Below are 13,914 nucleotides of genomic sequence, written 5' to 3'. Positions count from 1 at the left end.
TAAAGTGACCAGTGCTCAGTAAGGTGACTATCAATAGGCATTAAAGTGTCCAACTGGAGGCTGACTCTGAGGTCAGCAGTGCAGATGAGGAGTGAGAAAAAAAAGTGAAAAATGAGTCCAGGATTCACCGTGTGCTTCTTCCCTGCCGTGACAGTGAAGTGTTGTACAGTCTTATGGCCTATAGGGGGACAAAAGAGTTCTTGAGTCTGTCCGTGGAGCACGACTGTGACAGCAGTCTGTCACTGAACATGCTCATCTGCCCGGTGAAGGTGCTGTGCAGAGGGTGTTGTGTGTTGTCCATGATGGAGAGCATTTTGTCCAGAGACCTCCTCTCTACCACTGTCACCAGTGAGTCCAGCTCTGTACCCACCACAGAGCCGGCCCTCCTCACCAGTCTGTCCAGGGGTGCTGCGTCCCTCTTCTTGCAGCTGCCTCCCCAGCACACCACGGCGTAGAAGAGGACGCTGGACACCACAGACTGGTAGAACATCTGCAGCAGCTTTTTGCAGATGTTGAAGGACCCCAGCCTTCTCAGGAAGTACAGACGACTCTGTCCCTTCCTGCAGGTAGTGTCCATGTTAGGCGACCAGTCCAGCTTGTCATCCAGCTGCAGCCCCAGATACCCATAGGTCCTGACCACCTCCACGTCGACCCCCCCGATGGAAACAGGTTCTAGATGTGGTTTGTTCCTTCGGAAGTCCACCACCATCTCCTTGGTCTTGGAGGTGTTTAGCTGCAGATGGTTGGCACTGCACCACGTCACAAAGTCCTCGATCAGGCTCCTGTACTCCTCCTCCTATCCATCCCTGACACAACCAACTATCGCAGTGTCGTCCGAGTATTTCTGCATGTGGCAGAGCTCAGAGTTATACTGGAAGTCAGAGGTGTACAGGGTGAACAGGACGGGGGAGAGCACGGTCCCCTGTGGTGCTCTGGTGCTGCTGACCACAGTGTCAGATGTGCAGTCCTTCAGTCTAACGTACTGTGGTCTCTCTGTGAGGTAGTCCGTGATCCACCTCACCAGGTGTCCACCCTCATCTCGGTCAGCTTGTCTCTCAGTAGGAGGGGACGGATGGTGTCGAAGGCGCTTGAGAAATCAAAGAACATGATTCTCATCACGCTGCTCCCTTTGTCCAGATGAGAGTAAGCCCTGTGTAGAAGATAGAGGATGGCATCGTCCACACCCACCTTTGCCTGGTATGCAAACTGCAGTGGATCCTGTGCGTCTTGAACCTGGGGTCTGAGGTGTTGGAGCAGCAGCCGCTCAAAGGTCTTCATAACGTGGGATGTCAGGGCGATAGGTCTGAAGTCGCCTGGCTCACTGGGGTTTTTCTTCTTGGGGACCGGGGTGAGGCACGAGGTCTTCCAGAGCACAGGAACCTTCCCGAGCCGCAGGCTCATGTTGAAGACGTGCTGAAGTGGCTCCCCCAGCTCAGCAGAGCAGGCCTTTAGCATCCTGGGACACACCTTGTCCGGGCCTGCTGCCTTCCTGGGATGGAGTCTCTTCAGCTCCTTGCTCACCTGGTCTCTGGTAATGGTGGGGGGGAGGGGGGATGGATTGTCTCTGGAGATTGTGTTTGTCTTGGTGGAGGTGTTGGGGGGAGTGAGAGGGAGGGAGGGAGGGGGTGTGTAGAGGGGTGCTGGGGGGGACAGGCAATGACCCAGCACAGACCCAGGCCAGCCAATCACAGCGATTCTGTGAGGAGAATTTGAAAAGAAACAATTCTGTCTGTTGTTTCTCCTTGTGGAATGTTCGTGTTGCTTACTGTCACTTTAAATAAAGCTTTAGAAAAAAACTGTATTCATTAGAATGTGTTTCTTTTTTCTGTCTATGACATCAGTCTATGACATCAGTCTATGACATCACAGATGAAAGGAACAGGAGTTTATGAATACTCGTAATCGAGAAATTCACAACAATCCAGCAGCTGAGGACGACACACCAACGGAAGGAAAGCTAAGTTAGTTAAGTTCCACACACATTATTGGATTATTATCTAATTATTGTATAAGATTATCATTATCTTACAATACAATCACAGCAACAATGCAGAGCTCAAATGCCAAACAGAATATGGTTCAGTCTATTCCAGTGGTCACACCAGAAATTCTTCGTCCTGTCGTGGACACGTTTCTGGACAAGATCACGGTGAATCAGTGGGCTCATCTGAAGGAGGGGTCTCACGACAAAGAGACCAAGGAAATCATCACGGCCATGTGTGTAGATTTAGTCAATGTTATAGCCACATTCATCTACAGACTATTGAACGGGAGGAACTCCAAACAAAGTTCTCCTGGATCCTCTGAAAGACCAGGATCTTCCAAATCCCAGACGAGTGTCACTGAAGACGAGATCAATCAGTTTGTGGGTGACTCGATCCCACTGGCCCTGGCAGAGGTGATGTGTACCCAAAAGGACATCCGTTGCCAGAGCACAGAGGAGGTGACCAAGCTCGTGGTCAAAGAGGTAACGGAGAGGATTAACACGGAGCAAGTCAACGAGAGCGATGAGCCCATGGCCTCCAAGAGATTCACAGGCAGGTTGAAGAAAATGGCAGCAAATGTCATCACAATTCTGCAGAGATTTCCCAAATCTGTGAAATTACCGTCAAAGTTCAAGGAAAGTAAAATAACAAAGGAGTCGACAGAGACACGAGAGCAGGAGGAGCTGGTTGAAGCTGGAGGGAGAAGTCGCAGCAGACCTCCCTTGGGAAGTGTTATTTCCAGAGACAGCACCTTGTATATGACCAAGGAAACTGTCAAGTCAATCCTGGAAGAAGAGGCGGAGGAGATCATTTTTGATGACGAGACTGATCCTTCACAGACAGAATTAACCTGTCTTGTTTCCAGCTCTGGCAGCGATTCAGACGAGTTATCTTCGCGTATAGCTGAACTCATCAACGGCGACACTCAGCGCTTATTAGAGGTAGCAGGATCTCCAAGCAAATTGCGTGAGTTAATTGAGTCAGAGAAGATGCCCGCATGGAAGAAGATCAGACATGACACTAAGGCTTTTCTCGTAAAACGATTTGCCAAGAAGTCCATCATCAAGTTGTTTCTAAAACTGAAGGAACAACTTGCAAATAAGCTTCCTAAAAAAGAACTATCCGTTAAGCCGATGGTTATTGACTTGGAAGACATATTGGAGGAAATGATCCCACCGGAGGAGGATGAGACGGAGATGTGTCTGTACCAAAGGATGGCCAGCAACATCACACAGGGTGAGTATGAACCGACCAAGGAGATTCTGGCTGAGTTCATTTTCACCTATCTGTCAAATGACAAAAAACAAAAGAAGTTTTTAATGGACATCATTCGCACTAAAGTGGACCACTTTATGAGGATGATGTGGACCTGGCTTAAGCTGCAGAAAAGGCAACACGAGAAGAGGACGGATGTCGCCTCTGCCATTCTGACAAGGATCGAGGGAGTTGTGGAGGATAGTCGAGCTTCAGCTCTCTCACAGAGTCAAATCGATATGTTTGCAGTGAAACCTCAGCAAGCTTCATCACAGGACGCAGGAAGGCGCATGTGTGACAAGATCACCTGTGAGGTTTTGGTGACAGGGCTTCTTAAGAACATCCTGAAAGACATCATGAAGGATTATTCCAGTGATGCCTGTAGATCAGCCATTGCATGTATGACTGAGCTGCTCTTGGAAGAGTTGAATGGCAGCAAACTGTCCATCGAGCTCACCTCGGCCAACATGAAGAAACTCTTTAAACACGTTAACATAGAGCCCTGCAAAGACGTTGGTGCAGAGTTGCTGTGGAGGAGCATGCTGAATCAGAATGAGGCTGTCATCAGGTATAATGTGAACACCCTGAAGAAACACCTGGTGACGAAGCAGAAGACCAGTGGCAAAGAGGTCTGTGGGAACATTTTCCAGTCCATGGCCAAGCCGTTCAAATCCATCTTCAAACGTGACTAAAAGAGTCTTCATGAAAGGGGGTGGGGGTGGGGGGGGGGGGGGGGGGGGGGGGGGGGGACTACGGGTTTTCTCCGAGCACTTCGGTTTACCCACATTTAATACAATTTCATCCAAATCTGAAATGACAAAATTGGGAAAATAAAAGAAATAATTAGAAATTTTACATTTATGTCTAATGTCTCTTTTCATAAAGTAACAGTATTCGAGAAGAAATAAAGAATTAAAACTCTTCATGTTCTTGTATTCTCTCCACATTAAATACATGTTGCTGAAACAAATACAAAACAAAAAACACCTTTTTTTTCTTTTCCATTGATGTAGAAGTGCAGAGTGTTAGTTTTGTTAAGTCAAACTAAAGCCAGTGTTGAATCTGACCTGTGGATCCTGTCCCTCACGTCCTCACACACTGGCTCTCGCTCCATGATTTCAGACTCTATTTACTGTCTGGTCTCTAAAATGAAGGTCTAAAAACACCTTAAAAATAATAACATTTTTCAGCTCTGTTTTCGTGCCTGCAGAAAAGCACACGCATGTACCACTGATGTGTACTGTTCACGTGTGTGATCGGTCTCACTTACGGCCACACCGTCTTTATTTGAACTTCAAACGTTTCCTTATTGATGGATGTTTTCTCACAGGGTATAGTGTTGGCAGTATCAGCAGCATCCATTCATTCCTCATCGGTACCACTTTTCCGAAGTCCACCACAGCCCCGTTTCCACCATCAGGCTCAGACGGCAGACGTTTTAAAATCCTCATTGATTTAAAAGTCAAGACAAAGAGGAAGAACTCCAAAGACACTCTTCCTTCTAATCTCAAACATCCACAGTTCCATACTCAAACACATTTTGAGTTGACAAGTCTGGCCTGCCTGGGAAATACAAGTGCTGGATTTACCAAGATGGCCTGCTCCCAAGACTCATGTGGCATCTCACCATATATGAGGTACCCCTATCAACTGTTGAAGAAATGGAGAGGAAGTTCAACAAGCACCTTCGAAGATGGTTGGGAGTACCCCCAAGTTTTACATCCTTGGGGCTCTACATAAGATCAGGCCAGCTCAAGCTTCCAATGTCATCAGTGGTTGAGGAGTTAAAAGTCGCCAAGTGCAGACTGTCATTGACATATAGAGACTCTCAGGATCAACTCACCAGGGAAGCAGGAGTCAGGACAAGATCTGGCCGTAAGTGGGCCGCCAGCACGGCGATCAACCAGGCAGAAAGTTCGCTCAGGACCAAAGACATCATTGGTAACCCTTGCACTGGAAGACAGGGTCTAGGAACCACACACTTCCAGCAGTGGTCAAAGTCAACCCCTAGGGAAAGGAGAACCTTGATCCAGGATGAAGTCCAAAACCTTGAAGTAGAAGGGAGAAGAGCAAAATCCATCGAGCTCGCAACTCAGGGTGCCTGGACAAGGTGGAACCTCCCCAAGAGAACCATCACATGGAGTGAAATGTGGCGTTTGGAGCCCTTCCGGATATCCTTTCTACTCCGAGCAGTGTACGATACCCTACCAACCCCAGTCAATTTGCACAGGTGGGGGATGAGGGAGGACCAGTTGTGCAGGTTGTGTGGTGGAAAAGGAACAATGGCACACATCCTGTCAGGGTGCAAGACAGCACTGACACAGGGGAGATACAGGTGGCGTCACGATAGGGTGCTATCATTGCTCGCAGACATCCTGGAGCAAGAGAGGAGGAAGAAGCAACCAGCCAAAGCAAGACCGCTGTTCAGTACCATCGCTTTTGTGAAAGAGGGCCATAGAACGGCTTCCCACAACCAAGCCAGGCAGAATCTCCTGCAGTCAGCCCAGAGATGGGAAATGGTGGTTGACCTAGGGAGGAAACTCCACTTCCCAGAAGCAGTCCTGTCCACCACCCAAAGACCTGACACCATCATTTGGTCTCCAGAGGGGAAGAAGATCATCATGGTGGAGTTGACAGTGCCGTGGGAGGAGGGCTGTGAGGAAGCTGCAGAGAGGAAAAAAGCCAAATACCAGCAACTTGCCCAAGACTGCCGGGATAATGGGTGGACAACATGGCTGTTGACGGTGGAAATTGGATGTCGAGGATTCCCAGCTCAATCTGCGTGGGATCTAATGACAAAGATTGGGCTGAGAGGCCACTTGAGGAAAGCAGCTGTTCGTAGACTGGGGGAAGCAGCAGAGAGAGCCTCCTGTTGGCTCTGGCACAAAAGAGAGGACACAAGCTGGAAGCCTGGAGGAGAGGGGCAGTGACCTGGCCAGTCACTGCTGACCCGCCAACTGGAGGGTGTTGTGGTTAAGGGTCGAAACACCCAGTGAAGGTTGGGGACCACCTGAAGACCTCTCTTCTAGGCCAAGGCTTCACCCATTGGGAATGGGTGTATGTTTGCATACTAGATGTGTTATACAAGTGATGCAACATGTTTTAAACAGACTGTTTGATGCCTTTTTTTTTTCTTTTTTTTTTTATGTTAATTTCACTGGGTGAAACACCTGGAGGAGACGAGCTGCCTTCTTGATCTGGACTCGAATGGTGCTTCTTTACTGGACTGTGATTTGCACGAACGTACACCATATTTGAGCATAGGGATGTTTATAAGTGTACTTGGTACTAGACACCATGCTGTAGGACAAATATCAATGATTGACATCAGAACTGCAGCTGTATGTGTTGGACACTCGGGTGAAGTGAAGCTACCTGGTGGTTTACTTGGATCAGATGGTGGGGAAGGCTGCCAGGACAGGGCTGGTAAATGGACCCCACCCTATTTTTACGCCACAGGTCCCACCTACACATTCACTCACTGATGGCAGAGAGTGCAATGTAATTCACATGCTTTTATACGCCGCAGATGTAGCAGTGGAAGCAATTCAGGGTTAAAAGTCCAACCCAAGGACACATCGGACTTGTTACTGCGGGAGGCGGGGATCGACCTTCCAGCCTAAAACTTAAACATGTAGTGAAGGTGGACTGGGAATGTCTGGTCAAGGCCTCTGTCCGTGAGGTCTTCAACTCCTGCCTCCAGAATAATGACTCTTTCCAAAGCTTGTTTGCTTGTTGATCTGATGAATGACAAGTATAATAATCTCTGATAATTTGATCATTGATAATGACTTGTTAAGCATCTGACATCTAAAGATTATTAGAACATCCAATGTTCAAAGTCGAATGACATTGAGCTAACTTTAATTTTTTAATATTTTTTAATTTGTTTGAATGAAGAAATGAACAGAAATTAAGAAACTTGACTTGTCAAATTTATTTTAATTCAATTTGATTTTTTTTTTAAAGATATGAATTCATTCAAAAAGTTGCATCCCACCTTTTCACAGCACATGACAGCTCTTTAAACCACATTTAGACATGGACATTGTTCCTGTGCTGGACAGCCAGACAAAAAAAAACCTGAAACATAAATTGTCCCATTTCATTTACTATTATTAACCATTGTAAGACATCCTATTGATTGGCCGCTTGTATGGAGTGATGAGGGGAAGTGGGTGTTGGAGGCATGGGTACCCTCTGTCTGGCAGGATAAACTGACCTGGAGGAGGGTAGAGTCCACGCCTGTAGAGTGGGCTGTCGTGTCATGCACAGACCCAGGCCAGCCAATCACAGCGATTCTGTGAGGAGAATTTGAAAACAAACAATTCTGTCTGTTGTTTCTCCTTGTAGATTGTTCGTGTTGCTTACTGTCACTTTAAATAAAGCTTTAGAAAGAAACTGTATTCATTAGAATGTTTTCTTTTGTCTGTCTATGACATCAGTCTATGACATCACACATCAAAGGGGCCGAGTCTGAATACTCAGTAATCGAGAAATTCACAACAATCGAGCAGCTGGGACGACATACCAACGGAAGGAAAGCGAAGTTAGTTAAATTCCACACACATTATTGGATTATTATCTAATTATTGTACAAGATTATCATTATCTTACGATACAATTACTGCAACAATGCAGACCTCCAATGCTAAACAGAATATGGTTCAGTCTATTCCAGTGGTCACACCAGAAATTCTTCGTCCTGTCGTGGACACGTTTCTGGACAAGATCACGGTGAATCAGTGGGCTCATCTGAAGGAGGGGTCTCACGACAAAGAGACCAAGGAAATCATCACGGCCATGTGTGTAGATTTAGTCAATGTTATAGCCACATTCATCTACAGACTACTAAACAGGAGGAACTCCAAACAAAGTTCTCCTGAATCCTCTGAAAGATCAGGATCTTCCAAATCCCAGACGAGTGTCACTGAAGACGAGATCAATCAGTTTGTGGGTGACTCGATCCCACTGGCCCTGGCAGAGGTGATGTGTATCCAAAAGGACATCCGTTGCCAGAGCACAGAGGAGGTGACCAAGCTCGTGGTCAAAGAGGTAACGGAGAGGATTAACACGGAGCAAGTCAACGAGAGCGATGAGCCCATGGCCTCCAAGAGATTCACGGGCAGGTTGAAGAAAATGGCAGCAAATGTCACCACAATTCTGCAGAGATTTCCCAAACCTGTGAAATTACCGTCAAAGTTCAAGGAAAGTAAAACAACAAAGGAGTCGACAGAGACACGAGAGCAGGAGGAGCTGGTTGAAGCTGGAGGGAGAAGTCGCAGCAGATCTCCCCAGGGAAGTGTTGTTTCCAGAGACAGCACCTTGTATATGACCAAGGAAACTGTCAAGTCAATCCTGGAAGAAGAGGCAGAGGAGATCACTATTTTTGATGAGGAGACTGATCCTTCACAGACAGAATTAACCCGTCTTGTTTCCAGCTCTGGCAGCGATTCAGACGAGTTATCTTCTCGTATAGCTGAACTCATCAACGACAACGCTCAGCGCTTAAGAGAGTTAGTAGGAACTCCACGCAGGTTGCGTGAGTTAATTGAGTCAGAGAAGATGCCCACATGGAAGAAGATCAGACATGGCACTAAGGCTTTTCTCGCAAAACGATTTGCCAAGGAGTCCATCATCAAGTTGTTTCTAAAACTGAAGGAACAACTTGCAAATAAGCTTCCTAAAAAAGAACCACCCATTAAGTCGATGGTTATTGACTTGGAAGACATATTGGAGGAAATGATCCCACCGGAGGAGGATGAGAGGGAGATCTGTCTGTACCAAAGGATGGCCCGCAACATCACACAGGGTGAGTATGAACTGACCAAGGAGAATCTGGCTGAGTTCATTTTCACCAATCTGTCAAATGACAAAAAACAAAAGAAGTTTTTTATGGACATCATTCGCACTAAAGTGGACCACTTTATGAGGATGCTGTGGACCTGGCTTAAGCTGCAGAAACAGAAACACGAGAAGAGGACGGACGTCGCCTCTGCCGTTCTGACAAGGATCGAGGGAGTTGTGGAGGATAGTCGAGCTTCAGCTCTCTCACAGTGTCAAATCGATATGTTTGCAGCGAAACCTCAGCAAGCTTCATCACAGGACGCAGGAAGGCGCGTGTGTGACAAGATCATCTATGAGGTTTTGGTGACAGGGCTTCTTAAGAACATCCTGAAAGACATCATGAAGGATTATTCCAGTGATGCCTGTAGATCAGCCATCGCATGTATGACTGAGCTGCTCTTGGAAGAGATGAACGGCAGCAAACGGTCCATCGAGCTCACCTCGGCCAACATGAAGAAACTCTTAAAACGCGTTAACAAAGAGCTCTGCAAGGTCGTTGGTGCAGAGTTGCTGTGGAGGAGCATGCTGAATCAGAATGAGGCTGTCATCAGGTATATTGTGAACACCCTGAAGAAACACCTGGTGACGAAGCAGAAGACCAGTGGCAAAGAGGTCTGTGGGAACATTTTCCAGTCCATGGCCAAGCCGTTCAAATCCATCTTCAAACGTGACTAAAAGAGTCTTCATGAAAGGGGGGGGTACGGGTTTTCTCCGAGCTCTTCGGTTTACCCACATTTAATACAATTTGATCCAAATCTGAAATGACAAAATTGGGAAAATAAAAGAAATAATTAGAAATTTTACATTTATGTCTAATGTCTCTTTTCATAAAGTAACAGTATTTCAGCTCTGTTTTTGTGACTGCTGAAAAACACACGCATGTACCACTGATGTGTATTGTTTCCTTACTGACTGGTGTTTTCTCACAGGGTATAGTGTTGGCCGCATCAGCAGCATCCATTCATTCCTCATCGGTACCACTTTTCCGAAGCCCACCACAGCCCCGTTTCCACCAAGTGGTCCGGTATGGATCAGTCAGAATCTTTCCCACCTTTTGTCTATGGAAACGCCACAAAATGTGTGCCGACCCGAGACGAACCGAACTGACCCTTTGGTGGAAACGGGCCTTGAGTGAGCAGAAACCTTGAATGCTGGTTTTGTGGTGCTGACTCTGACCAGGATCCTGAAGGGAAAAGGTGTTGACGGTTATAAGAGGTTATCACTTCTATGCAACAGTTCAACATGCAGACAATTAACCACTCTTCATTTGTAATGCACCATCTCCTAACAGATGTTGAACCTTATCGGACTGATGGATCCAGTCTTTGAGCTCAAACCTCAGCTGAGGGTCTGTCTGAGTGTCCGGCCTTTGACTCCTGAGTTAAAGCTCGAGAACTCATTGAAGACACTCAGACGTCTTATGAAAGACAAAAGAAAACCAGAAACAATCCTGACTAAAGGACTTCAGCTGTGCTGAATCTTTCAGTAAATACACGACACAGAGTGTGTAGTCTTCAAAGTGGGCTGATGTTTTTGTCATACTCGTGCTGACTCTGTTCTGATCCCGCTTCACTGACTCTGACGTCCTGATGCACCACTGCTGTGCACCCTCAGGCGACTGTTTTTTTTAGCGCTGCATCTTTTAGCGATCAGCTTGCTGCAGACAAACACGGCAGCAGCTGTGTTCACCCGTTTCACTCTTCCCTCAGACTCAACAGTTTTCATGATCCTGCAGCACAAAGTTTTTGTTTTATTCACTTTTGAAAACTCCTTTTAGACTTTATTGTGGAGTCCATTCTAGTAACTGTGGATGTCTTTGTTATTTCTGAGACTTACGACCTCCACATCGACCACGAGGTGGCTCATCGTATCTGCACAGCATTTTTGATTATGGCGGTCCACTGCCTTGTTTGAGCACGGATGAGTTCACATTTCCCGTTCCCGAGACCACCTCTTCAAGCGAACAGGCACAGTACTCGAGTACCAGACTTTGGGGTCAAGCGTACTCAGGTCCGGGCTCCGCTCCCAAACTAAACGCCCTTACATGTACTTTTCATTTCATACCAGTCCATGCAAAGGACACTTCCATTATGATTGTGTTTTCTCAGATTACAGGTCCTGGTGCATTCCCAAATGTTCCACAAAAGGAGAATAGATTTCTTTGTTGTCGATTAAAGAATCATTGAGAGAGAACGTGCGAATAATTTTAAACAACAGGTCTTCAGGCAGAGCGCGGCGCTTGTTTCATGTCTCTGACTGTCGAGTCACTTATCAACAAGCCGGCTTGTCTTTGTTGTCCTCCCAGCCGGCATGCAGAGAACTGACTCATCCATCTGGAGCTGCAGAGAGGCGAGTTACGGCTCCAAAAAAAAATAAAAAAACAGAATGAATCAGATGGTTGGGTCGTATTTGCACGCTCAGCCTCGCATGTATCAGGAGACAGAAATAGAAAGACTTTAATGTCAGAGCCGTGGTTTGTTTTGCTCATTCGTGAGATTTTCGTAGTGATTTCAGGGGTTTGCATCAGACGGGGTGGAAAGATCTCTTGCAGGAAAGTATCTTTGTTTAGGCCTCTGGTGGAATAAAACAGACGCCCGTGTGATGTGTCTGCTCTGCACCCTCTCCGATCCACCTGTCAGTCAAAAAGCAGCAACCACCAAAAGTGGTTGTTGTGACACACAAAGCAAAGGTTGTGTTTCTGCTGTCTTACAAAGTGTTGTAATTAGGTTAAAGGGAAACTCTGCTGTATTTAAAGCTGAGCCGAACGATAACCATCTAAATGTAAAGCTAGGAAATGTTTAGAATAATTGGAAGCAAGTGAGCCCCATTAAAACCAGTAAAGTGCTTGTTGCAGGCGGATTGAGACCTGAGTCATAACACTGATTTTGATGATTCTGGTCATGCACTGCAAAGCTGATCACGACCTGATCAGAAAGGATCTCTATAGAGACAGAGATAGGTTGTCTCCTAACTGGAAGGTTGGGGGTTCAATCCCCAGCTCCTGCAGCCACATGCAAAGCAGGCTACTTCTCGGGGCCCCAAAGCAGTGGCTAAACCTGTGCACCTTTTGTGACACCAGTATGAGACCTTCCAAGGGGGCGGGGCTTTCATCTAATTGAACTCAATCTTGGGTTAAGGGAGGTTTTGAATTTTGCCCCAACAGACTCCAGAATCACCATGTCCACATGTCCGATGCGTCCTCAGTCAAGAGAATTAACCCCATGTTGCTCCGACTGCTTCACCTGTGGAGTTTGAATGTGTTCGACTGACGGTCTCTTTACACAGCAGATCATCAGTGTGTGAATGTGTAGCTGGGACCTCGACATGAATCTTGAAGAAGATCGTCAAGAAAAAGAAAAGAACTTGCAATTCTTTCAAGATTACTCGATAAATTCAACCCCAAAAAAAACAAAACAGAAATCAAGTCAAATATGAGCGTGCTGCATTTTCTCTGAGATGTGATGTTGCCCACACACACATACACACTCACACACACACACACACACAAAGGGTTCATGAGTCACGGTGTAATTCTGGCCTGATGGCTGGCGGCGTCAGATGGATGTTTCCACCCTGAGAGTAAACAAGACCCTGAACGTGTGTTAATAAAATCCAGCAGGCTGAAACTGAAACTGATCAATCATTTCCCCCTCTCATCACACCGGGAAGGGAAAACACTGCTGCTGATAAATGCAATGTTTACGAAGAATGGGGGAGTCTTTAACAACAAGAACGACTGTGTATAGTCAAAACGTCGGCCCCATCTATGATAGATAAATACGTTATTGATCCCGAGGGAAATTCAAGTTAATTCAAGAAATTTAAGTGCTGTTAACAAAAGGGAAACTTCACAGTCCAACACCTGAAGTTCACAGACTTACATTACATATACACAACACCTCCAGCTCAGACAGTCTGGGACCTCTAGTGTTAGTGATAATTTACGAGTTGGGCTCGAGAAGCAACCGCAAGTCTTGAAAAATTCAACGCGGAAGTGCAATATCCTGCAGTGTCATCAAGTGTCCACTAGAGGCTGGCTTCAGGAAGTCAAATACACACAACTGTCACAAAACAGCCGTCTCCTCTGAGATCCTGTCCATGAAAATCACAAACACAGTAGGTCACAAGGGTCATACAAGGCCTGGATGGCTCGTAGCGACAGAGAACAAACATCTGTTTTCGTGAGACAGATGTGAAGGAGAGGAATGAATCCATCTAAAATTGCAGGCTGAAATGTTTTTTTTCATTTTTCACAGTGTGCAGGAGTTTTGGAGCATTTTTCAGTGCTCAGTTTTGGGTGCTTTTGACTTCTGATTTTGTTGCAGAGTAATAATAAACACAGGCATGCTCCCCCTCTGATCCCTGGCTGCCCCTTTTTTTAACTTTCCTGCTGATACAAAAGAGCCTGTAGCAGCAGTACTAAAGCCATTCTTCTCCTTCGTGGTGAAATATTTACAGCCCTCACTGCGTCTCTCCTCATGCGATGCAGATCGATGAGTAAAATGGCTGACGGGGCAGAAACTCAGCCCCCTCCGGAGCCTCAGTGCATTGCTCTGATCAAACAATTAGTGAAAACATTTAACCGTGAGCACGCAGGCCGTCATCAGCATCGACCCTGATGGATTCTGCTAATGTGGTTTGTGTGGAGCCGTTTGTGACAGAGCTCGTTCTAACATCTCACTGCTCATTATGGATTCTGGTCATTGATTGTGGTACACGACAGAGTCAAGGTAGATAATTGAGCAACGAGCCGGGCTACGTTTGATTTCTCTGCGGTTAAATGGGACGTGAAAGCACCTCGAGCATGTGGGAAAAGAAGCAGATGTGC

The sequence above is a fragment of the Symphodus melops genome (genome assembly GCF_947650265.1).
Source record: "Symphodus melops genome assembly, chromosome: 3".
NCBI classification, from domain to species: Eukaryota; Metazoa; Chordata; class Actinopteri; order Labriformes; family Labridae; genus Symphodus; species Symphodus melops.
Note: the sequence above shows the minus strand (reverse complement) of the source record.